Source organism: Pleurodeles waltl, chromosome 5 (genome assembly GCF_031143425.1).
Source record: "Pleurodeles waltl isolate 20211129_DDA chromosome 5, aPleWal1.hap1.20221129, whole genome shotgun sequence".
In the NCBI taxonomy this organism is placed as follows: domain Eukaryota; kingdom Metazoa; phylum Chordata; class Amphibia; order Caudata; family Salamandridae; genus Pleurodeles; species Pleurodeles waltl.
Genome location: NC_090444.1, coordinates 2,369,030 through 2,379,959, shown reverse-complemented (window position 1 = coordinate 2,379,959; position 10,930 = coordinate 2,369,030). Strand labels below are relative to the sequence as shown.

At 45.8% G+C, this 10,930-nt stretch overlaps 1 long non-coding RNA gene across 1 annotated transcript; it reads right to left on the bottom strand.

The window, feature by feature from the left end:
• Positions 1-294: 294 nt before the first annotated feature.
• On the bottom strand, positions 295-10,473 carry LOC138295214 (uncharacterized). The gene is made up of 3 exons (XR_011203540.1): positions 10,356-10,473; positions 8,763-8,897; positions 295-1,379 (listed from the first exon to the last, which is right to left on the bottom strand). It is a non-coding gene; the product is annotated as an uncharacterized lncRNA (long non-coding RNA).
• Positions 10,474-10,930: the final 457 nt, after the last annotated feature.

Below are 10,930 nucleotides of genomic sequence, written 5' to 3'. Positions count from 1 at the left end.
GTGTCCTCTTTCCTGCAGCGACAGGCCTGGGAAGGTTGCTGTGGCTCCTCACACACACCCACTCCACTCCAAACCAAAACATATAGGTAACAGTCATTGTCATTTACAATGCCAATAGCTCTAACTCTCACATAAGCCATACCCATTGCTTTGCAAATTGTTTATGATTTATTTCACCAAGTTGCGCAGTCAAGTTGTTTCATTTGCCTGAATACCGAGATTCTTTTCAATTTTTTCCCACCCATACTTTTGTCATTTCTGTTAATCAAATTTTAAAATAATCCTTTTACAACATTTTGGATGGTATTGAATATTTATTGAGATATTTTTAAATTTTGTAAATTCATGTTTATGGTGTGAACTCACCAACGTAAAGCTAATGAGAATGATTTGCAAACCAGATGCTAGTACTTGCATAGTGTTCGCTGTATCCAAGTGTTCATAGAAGGCATAGTGTACAAGTCTGAAATTAATCAAGCTCTGATGTTAGATGGAACGCAAAGGCTGTAGACTTTTTATGTTGTGCACACGATGACTTTGGTGATTGTATTGTATTTTTAGCACTTATGAAGCAAAAGAATGTGTTTAGCTGAAGAATGTTATCAAGATTCTATACTTTTAAATTAATGCACATATTTTGTATTTACTTACGTTGATGGTTCAATGAACCCAAGCAAAAAATAAAGGAAAGGCTGTCGGCTCCCACAGGGGTTGTGATGGACAATAATACAAACTCTGTGCAGTGCGAATAGGAACAACACCCTACTAAGTTCATGCATTCAGATTTTATTGCTTATTTGAAGTTCAATCATATGTTTAATCAATTACAGAACGACAAGCATGGCATTCTCCCCTTCCTCTGAAACAGTAACTCAGTGTACAAGGCGAGATTATACAGAGAAGGAAGCCAGAAGGGAGGGTAACACCAACAGCTGTTTTAAAATCTAGCCCCAACCCCTGCTTGTGACTTTGTGTGGCCCTGCAGATTCTCCTACAGCCCTGATGACGAGCAGATGTCCCCGCTGCTTCGCGAGCTAGAAGTCATTGTCAGACATGGGCCATGTAAATATGTCTTCAGAAGACCAGGGATAGATCTTATCCTGTCACAAGTATTCTGCAATGTACAAGGAGTTACTGAATGCTATGTGCTCTCAAGGCTGTCTAATATGAGTAAAGGGGGTATTATCAGCAAGATGCAGAGGTGTAAGCGAAGCACCTCCTTCTCTCATCCGAAGGGTTCTTCTTGCGGTGCACTCTGGAAAGGTTTCGTGATGCTGGTCAGAGAAGAGCCAGGTCTGTCTGGTGCGTCCAAGCGTAAGCGGCTGAGCAGGCATTAGGCCTCGACAGACCTCGTCCGTGGGAGGTGGAGAGTTAGAGAACTGTAAAGATATAGACAATCAAGCTAACAATCCTCCATTGTAACAGTTACGCACTTTTCAGTCTTACAATATATATATGTACTGGAGGTTCTAAAAACCACATTGCTACACTGAGAAAACTGTAGAGCAGGATGGATCAAGCAATATTATACACTGAATCAAGCAACATTATACACTGAATGCAACCTTGGTGTCAATCATTCGCATGTAGAGCAACAAGTGAGATGCCTCTAGAAGGCACAAAGCTGTCTCAAAAGTATGTCCCAGATCCAAGTCAGTGTTGGTCTTCAGTAAAGAAGAGTGTTCACTGGACCACAGTGCCCACCTGTGCATCCCTTTGAGCCCAAGAAAAATATGAGGAGTCCCTGGAGAGGGAAGGATCAGGGAGACCAAACCTACTGACATTCTCTCAATCACCACCTACTGGAAATATGTTTACACACTCTGCACTCTCTTGAAAGAGAAGAGAAGAGGATGGAGGAGAGACGGCAGCTGTACACAGGTAAGTGTTCTTTCTTTTCACCCTCCCGCCTTGCCACCCCCATTCTGCCACTGTACGCATCTGGATCTCTGTTGTAGTGGAAAAAGGATCTCTTTACAATAATGTGGGAGGGAAATATGTTAGGACTTATTTTGAATTCAGCATCAAGAGAAGAGCAGAAACACCCAGGATGAATGGGTGTTACGCTGGAGGGGCGGAAATGGGCGCAAAATCAACTGGAGGGCAAAGAAAGGAGAAAAGGAAAGAGTCAAGTGATCTTGGATTGTAGGGCAAGATAGAGTTTGAACAGGTAGGTGTTTAGTTTTTGATGGATTTTGAAAACTTCAGAGACCTCAGAAGTCTTGAAAGAGAAGCAGAAAACTGGAGCTGCACCAAAAACGTGGGTGGCAGTTATTTAAATCAAATGTACTTCCTTTTCTTATACTTTGGCATAAGGAGAATCCTCAGTTAACGTGGATAGGAAAACGTGAAATTGTTTATTGACCTTTATATTAAATTAGTAAAAATATGTTTATGTTCAATTATAATGTGAAGTATATATAATTTTTTTAATATAGAGCAGAAAAAGGCACCACGCTATCAATTTTTAATTAGGTCTTAAATTAAGTATTTAAATATATAATTAAATAAAAATATTTTCCTCAAGTTTACTTTAAAACTATCCCAATTAAGCTAAAAAAAATAATTTCTTAGAAAACAAAATTTAATAAAAGTGATGTATAGAATTATTTATGTCATTTATCTTTTAGTAAAAGAAATGTTACATTAATTTATAAATGTAAAAAAGGTTGTTAAAATATTTTATGATTAAATAATTACTGTTTTATTTTTAGGTTGTTTAACACTAAAATATCTCTATTCATATTTTGAACTGTTTTCAATTATTTATTTTAATTTAAATTATTTCCTGTTGGATGTTATTTTAGTACCCAACCTCTGTTGGTTTCTATGGGAGGATGCTGCAGTACCAGTGGTTGGGCATGTGTGGTTCTGGACTTACTACCGGGGCTTTTTGGCAGTAGGAACTCACACTTGTACACTTTACTTCACTCATTGTTTCCAAGACGGAAGAAGTGTGAGACTACACTTTTGAATCATATATATTTGGCTTTCTGAATAACTAAAAGTAGCATTTATATTTGGATTTTCTGAATAACTAGAAGGAGTAAATCTACTCAAAAGGGTAAGAATACATTACACATGTAAAATACTCATGTAAGTTACCTTTGTGAATAGTGCCCATTGTGAGATCATAAGCATTGCATTTGGTGTGTGAGTTATGGTTTGCATGCGTGTTGTGCATTATGTATTGCATTTGTGCACAGAGGGTTTCACTGACCTACGCCCAACCACTGCGGGCTGCAATGCTCACTGAACACAGCCTTTGGCTGTGCACATGGGGGCTGGCTGCAGAGTATGACCTCTGGACTGGCCTTGTTTTATGACATTTTAAGTAGGGTTTGTGAATCCAGTTGTATGGTTTGCAAGCCGATGGCAGGCTTCACAGCTAGGGACTACCACTCCAGGGCAATCTACATGGGCTTGTGCTGGACCTTCCATTAGGTACTAGGTCCTTGTTTCAGGTCTACAAACCCTGCAGAAGGTACTCAACAGATGTTCATACTGCTGCCCTACAGTGTATTTATGTGTTTATTTATATCATGAAAAGAACTCAGTTAGAAATCAGTTCTGGTTCATTGAACACAAAACTGGAAGAGCCTTGTATTTGCTAGTTACGGTGTGCAATACAATCTGTACCCCAATTCATATTAGTGAAAGAAACTTTAAACACCCCCACGTACCCTTGCCTCTGTTAGACAGATCAGCAGCTCAGAATTTCAATTAACCAACAGGAAGCTCATCCTCCTAAACATTTACCAAATTTGAGTGGTTTCCTCAAACACTAATAAATGTAATAGCAAATTATTTTTTTGCCATCCCTCCCCGCTGAAAGTCTTTCCTCTTACTCCCATCACGGGCCAGCAAGAAAGTGAGAGAATCAGAAGTAGGCTAGACACACCAAGTCACTGCCACATTTAAAGTCAATCCATGAGACAGGGCCAAAGATACTAGTAAATGAAAACATTGCTGACTCCCTTCCTTTTACTCTACTGTCATTAGATCTGCACAAAACCCGACACACCGGTCCTGGTGCTTCTCACTGACTGCTTGCCACCTTTGATGCAGATTCATCAAACAGCTCCAAAGTAAACAGCAAATCAAAACTTTAGTGACAGCATTTAACTGTTCCCCTCCCTTTGATGAGTTGACACAGCAGTGGTGGCTGGTGACATTTCAAAGTAGTGGGCGTAATCCTTGGTTCAAATTCTAGTGAGTGACCCTGACTGCTTCTCAGAGGGTGTGGGGTGTTTGCTCACACTCAGTGGCATTCAGTCTTACTCTATCACTCATTCCCCCTCAGCTTCATTCACGTACTCTCATTCGCACTTTCACTTACTTTTACCTACTCTGACTGAGCCTGTCCCAGTGACTCGCCTACTCTCACTCTGTCTCACCTAATCTCACTCAGTCTTGTTCATTTCCACTCATTATGACTCACTCAATCTCACCCTAACTCACTCAGACTCACTGAGTCTAACTCATTCTGACTCATTCTGGCTCAATCTCAATCAGTCTCATTTATTGTCACTCAGTCTCAATCATTCTCACTTATTAAATCTCACTCAGTCCTACTCAGGGTCACTCATTCTGACTTACTCATTCACTGATTCACTGATTCCCACTTTAACTCAATTAGGCTAACCCAGTCTCACTGTGAGTTACTCATTCTTGCTTAGTCTCACTCAGTTTGACACAGATTTGCACATTGTGATTCAGTCAATCTCACTCTTACTCGCTCAGACTCACTCATTCTCACTCAGTCTCACTCTGGCACACTCTGGCACACTCAGGCTCACTCAGTCACTCATTCTAACTCATTCTTAGTCTCACTCACTGACTCATCCACTCTTGCTCAGTCTCATTCTCAGTGTCACTCATTCTCACTCGCTTTGACTCAGCCAGCCTCACTCATTCCCACTCTGACTCATTCTGTCTTACTCATTCTCTGACTCACTAACAATCATTCAGATTGTAACTCACCCAGTCTCACTCTGACTGACAGTTTCACACACAGTAACACTCACTGTCATTCTCCTTCACTCTCATCCATCATCACTTTTACTCACTCTTCCTGTCTCTCATTCCCACTCACTCTCGGCCTCATTACGAGGCTGGCGGTCCTAGGACCGGCAACCTAGAGGAGGTGGTTGGACCACTGTTGCAGTGGTGGTCCGAAAACCACATTACAATTTATGCGGGCAGACCTGCCTAAAGACCGCCATCCCCACCAGGATCACAGATCCCGACGGGGTGATGGCGGTCTTGGTTGTAGTCAGCCAGGGCAGTGCTGAACTCAGCGCCACCTGGCTGATTACAACCTTGTTCTCTGCCATCCTTTTCATGGTGGGGACTTTGCCATGAAAAGGATGGCAGAGAACAAGTGCTGGGGGCCACAGGGAGGCCCATGCCCATGGCATGGGCAGTGCAGGGGCCCCCTTGCCCAGCATCGTCAGAATGTGCACTGTATGTTTTGCAGATAGAGAGCATTCCTAAGTTGCTGGTCGGCCCCCTCTGTGCTACGAGACAGCACTGGGCTCCTTTAAGAGAGCCGAGTTCTATCTCATAGCATTGCTCCTGCTGGTCTGACCGGCAGGAATGCTCTATTTCAAGGTTTCCGCCGATCAGACCAGCGAAAACCTCGTAATAGGGCGGGGGCACCCTGACGGTGGTGTCCCCCGTGAGCTTGTTGGTCCTGTGGTGGGACCTCCAAACTCCTAATGAGGCCATCTGACTCACTTCTTCACTGACACTCTCTCCCTTTCAGTCACACTGTCACACAGACACACAGACATGTTCGCACATACATGCCCTCTCTCACAGAAGCACACGCTCACATAAACACAAGGCTTTTAAAAGTTTTCTTTGTACTTTCCCTGTTGCCTGTGTAGGTTTGGAGTCCTTCTGCTTCTTTCTGCTATCAGGGCAGGAGCATGAAACTGAAACCATGACCCTGCACAGTCACAGATCTGAGATTTCACTCTCTGTACTTTCACCCCACTGTTTTCCAACCACTGGGAATGAGTGATATGACTGGCTGATTGGCATAGAGCCATGGGCACCGCAGTGCTTCAGCACCCATGCCTACCTTTAGATGTGGCTTTTTAGCAGGGCACGGGGAGGTTAGGCGCTGAGGTGTGCCAGGGCCCTGAGGGCAGGCCGGGGGGTTCGTTTCGCCAGCTCCTGGATTAACTCTCTGATGCCTGGTGCTGGTATCTGACTGTGCCTGCAGCATCCATCACACACTCTCACTGGCTGCCTCAGACTCTTGATTGATGGAATTTTTTGCCAAGAGTAAATAATATGCTATTATTCAATTCTGGTGTAATACAAACAGGCCAGAACACAACGAGGGTGTGACCCTGGAGCGGTAAAGTGGGAGCCACCACCCTGACACATGACACACCAGTAGAAAAGCATTCCTGCAGGCACCTGCCAGATTGTGTGCAGATGTGTCACACAGTGCCAGGTTTACTAGAGAATCAGCACTTGTTAGCCCCCCCTATTTTTTACCTGCCATCCCACCTCGGTGGAGCTGCACAAAGTTGAAAATACAAAGAGTAAACACCACAAACTATGGGGCTCATTCTGAGCCCGGCGGGCGGCAGGAGCCGCCCGCCTGGAGGGAGCCGCCAAATGACCGCACCGCGGTCAAAAGACCGCGGCGGCCATTCAGACATTTCCTCTGGGCCGGCGGGCGCTCTCCAAAAGAGCGCCCGCCGGCCCAGAGGAAATGCCCCTGCAACGAGGACGCCGGCTCAGAATTGAGCCGGCGTAGGTGCAGGGGTGCGACGGGTGCAGTTTGCACCCGTCGCGTATTTCAGTGTCTGCATTGCAGACACTGAAATACACAGTGGGGCCCTCTTACAGGGGCCCCTGCAGTGCCCATGCCATTGGCATGGGCACTGCAGGGGCCCCCAGGGGCCCCGCGGCACCCCCTACCGCCATCCTGTTCCTGGCGGGAGACCCGCCAGGAACAGGATGGCGGTAGGGGGTGTCAGAATCCCCATGGCGGCGGAGCACGCTCCGCCGCCATGGAGGATTCCCCCGAGCAGCGGGAAGTCGGCGGGAGACCGCCGACTTTCCGCTTCTGACCGCGGCTGAACCGCCGCGGTCAGAATGCTCGTGGGAGCACCGCCAGCCTGTTGGCGGTGCTCCCGTGGTCGGTGGCCCTGGCGGCCACCGGCCGCCAGGGTCAGAATGACCCCCTAAGTGTGTATGGAATGTCATGCATGACAACTGGTGCCAGAGCTAAAAGCAAATCAACAAATGATTCTTCAACTGACAAGACATAAAGAAGATATACAACGTGTTAACCCTTTCAAGCCTATTCTGCACCTCTTTAAGACACAACAGCTCCAAAAGAACTGAGCAGATTTGGATCAAATCAACAAAAGCACACCTTCTGAGTAAAGTACGCCATCCCTGCCAAGACTGGTGTAACTCTGTTTGGTAGCTTTGGCTTTAGGTGTGGGCAAAGGTTCCCGTAGGAGCTAAAATGGGAAACACATTTATTGCCCCTTTTTGACTGTTTTCCCTCTGTATGGAATTGCATGACGGGATCTTATTTGACTGCGCTAAGAGTGGCAGATTTGGTGCACATCCGTTGATGTAACACAAATGTATAGCTGAATCAATCAATGGCAAATGTGACTGAACCATAATTAAATATTATTCATTACCACAAAACACCAGAAAGGTGTAACAGAAGATTTTCACTGTTTTACACCTGGATCTGGTGTGTGGGTTTGTGTGATGGGTGTGCTGTGTCTCTGTGTGTAATCTGCTGCACTGTCTGTGGATGTGCAATGCTGCACGTGGTCTGTGTGTGGAAGAAGCTTGCTCTGCTGCTACCAGAGGCATCCCTTTTGTGGGTGTGTGAACATCCCTGTTGCTACTTGTTCTGTCCCATTATGTGTGGATTACGCTCGAGCTGCTGCTGCCAACTCTGGCCCATTTCTGTGTGTGAAAGAAGCTGGCACTGCTGCTGCCAAGTCCGAGCTTTTCTGTGTGTGAAAGAAGCTCGTACTGCTGCTGCCAAGTCAGAGCGTTTCTGTGTGTAAAGGAAGCTCGCACTGCTGCTGCCAAGTCTGAGTTTTTCTGTGTGTAAAGGAAGCTCGCACTGCTGATGGCAAGCCTGAGCTTTTCTGTGTGTAAAGGAAGCTCGCACTGCTGCTGCCAAGACTGACCTTTTCTGTGTGTAAAGGAAGCTCGCACTGCTGCTGCCAAGTCTGGGCTTTTCTGTGTGTAAAGGAAGCTCGCACTGCTGCTGCCAAGTCTGGGCTTTTCTGTGTGTAAAGGAAGCTCGCACTGCTGATGTACTAACACCATCCCTTTTTTTGCATCTCAATAAAGTTTGAGGGAACCTTTTTTACTGAAAAGGACCCAACCCCATGGCTACTACATGTCATGTATAGATATTTATCATACACAGAGATATTTCACCAGAACCATCGCACCAGGTGTTAAATCTATAAATCAGACTTGCGTGGGCCTCCTAGGAGCTCATTTGTTTTCCCTAAGAAGTACGAAGTTTGAATCAGTTTATTCTCAAAGAGGGTTAGGCTGTACCCTGATAACAAGGACTGTGACCTTTGCCCTGCAGCCCTATAGGTGTGAATGTATGTTCAGTATCAGACTTATTGTAAGAAACTCTCCTGTGTTGTTGGTGCTCTGAGACCCAAAGCAGCCTGAAGGAAGGGGGCCCCACTCCATGTGAAATGATGGGCGTTGCCAAGGAGACCCGTGCATTGACGTCATACCTGCATCAACGCACAAGAAGTCGCACAGGATCCTGCAGCATTTCTTGGCACCCTCGCAGCCTTCATCTCCTGTGCACCTCTTTTCGATGGACAATAAATTGCACACGTCTGACCAAGGGCAGCTCCCGGGTTTGTCTGTAAACAACAAAATGTAAGAATGAGTCAGCCTGCTGGCCTCATTATTCAGATCCAACCCCATGAAATGTTTCCGTGGTTATTACAATGGAGAGGACACTTGAGCACAGACCTTTGTGCTGAGCCGGACATCACCCAGTTCACCAAAACCATCCCAGTGCACACTTAGCCGCGAGGAAGCGTCAAGGCGCACACAGCCCCCTCCCAAGGAAGCTTGCACTCCCTCACTAATGTACTAACGCTCTACTATTGATAAAACAGTTGTTTTCACCTAGTTCACGTAGCACATCTAGAATGTTGCTGGTGTTGTGGGGTGCTCTATACTGGAACCGCTCTCCACCTAAACTTGGGAACTACCCAGAGTTCATGCATCACTCTAAGCCTGAAAGAACATTGTTTTGATAGATTGAGATATTATATATATATATTTAGCCTAGTGGTAGCAAGTTATAGTTAGGATTCCCAGAAATAGGAATTCCTCTGATTTTTTATTAGAAATAACTTAGCCTCAGGGTCTCTTTCGACACCAGTCTTTACAGTTCTCTCCCAATCTTAGTGCTCATTGTTACTGCTTCCATCTCTCCTTAAAGCTCTCTCCCACTGTTAGAGCTCAGCGTCCCTTCTACCCCCCACCCCACTCATTAGAGCTCCTACTGTTAAATCTCATAGATTCTTCTTCCATCAGTCTTTGAAACTCTCTCCCACTGTCAGAGCTCATTGTTTCTTCCCCCATCAGCCATTAGAGTTCATTCCTTCTACTACAGCTTATAAGGGGCGAAGACCCCTTATATTTGAAGCTCTGTCTCCACTTTAGTTCCCTAACCTGTACCACTCACCTGCTTATATTGAACTCTTTGCTGACTGATAGCTAGTCTAGAGGCTTTGTTTACAAGGCGTGGACCCATCACCGTCTGTCGGGTGCAGCAAAGTGGAGGCTGAATCCATCCACCTTCAGATACACTCCACCACTGTCTCCCAAACCTCTAGGCACTGCTTCTAGATGTGTCTATGTCTTAGAGTTAAGATTCTCCACCCATGGTATCATCATGCTGCCCTCTAACAGAACACACACAGCCCCACTCCATGGGCAGAGGTGCCAGGACAAGTGAGCACTGAGTGCACAGAGACACAGCAATTAGTGGTTTGGAATGGGTGAAGACATTACATCTCTGCAAGGGGAAAAGACAGGCAAAGACCAGCATGAAGGCTGAGTGAGGAGTACACATTAGACAGAAAGAGGTGTCTCTGCTTTAGGGCGATTGAAGGGGCAGCCCAGGAAGTCTGCTTTCAGCTGGAAGGGGTCGTTGGTGGGTGGTGCTGAGAGGAGAGTGAAGAGGGATAGACAGTGCATGCAGAAGTCTGAGGACAAGGAGACGAGGCAGCAGCGATGGGGCTGTGGTGTGTGAAGAGAAGGGCAGATTGTAGAGAAGGCACACTGAGGAGTGAGCCTGTACTCACCAGCTGCACATATCTGGAACACAGGGCCCAGCAGAAGTGCCAGGACAAGGAGGTAACAGCCGGCTGTCTTCATCTTGGCAGTCGAAGATGATTCTGAACTCCAGGTGATGGAGGCAACCAGATTTATAGGTCTTTACAACACTGATGAATGCTGGGAAGTTGGATGAATCTGTCGTCTGAATCAGTCCTTGTTGCCTCTTCCAATTACTACGTGTCCACTGAGCCGCCACCCCCGTCCTTGTCTGCTGAAGACGGATGTACTTGTGTTTGATATCCTGAAAGGTGTGCCAACCTTTCCAACACATAACAGGGCACAGCATTATGTGTCCTTGATTGGTGCATGGACGCAGTTACCTTGAAATATATTGTAATTGCAATTGTATTTATATAGAGCTTACTACCCCTGACGAGGCGTCAAAGCACTTTTCGGCGAGTAGCACACTAACTACTCCAGAACCGAAAAAGATTAGTGGTGGATTAGTATAGGGAAATGTGAGTTAATTTGAGCAGTGGACATGTGAGTCTGTTAGTCGGATTGAATAGAATCTGCACCTCCACAGCACAAGTGTGGTTTG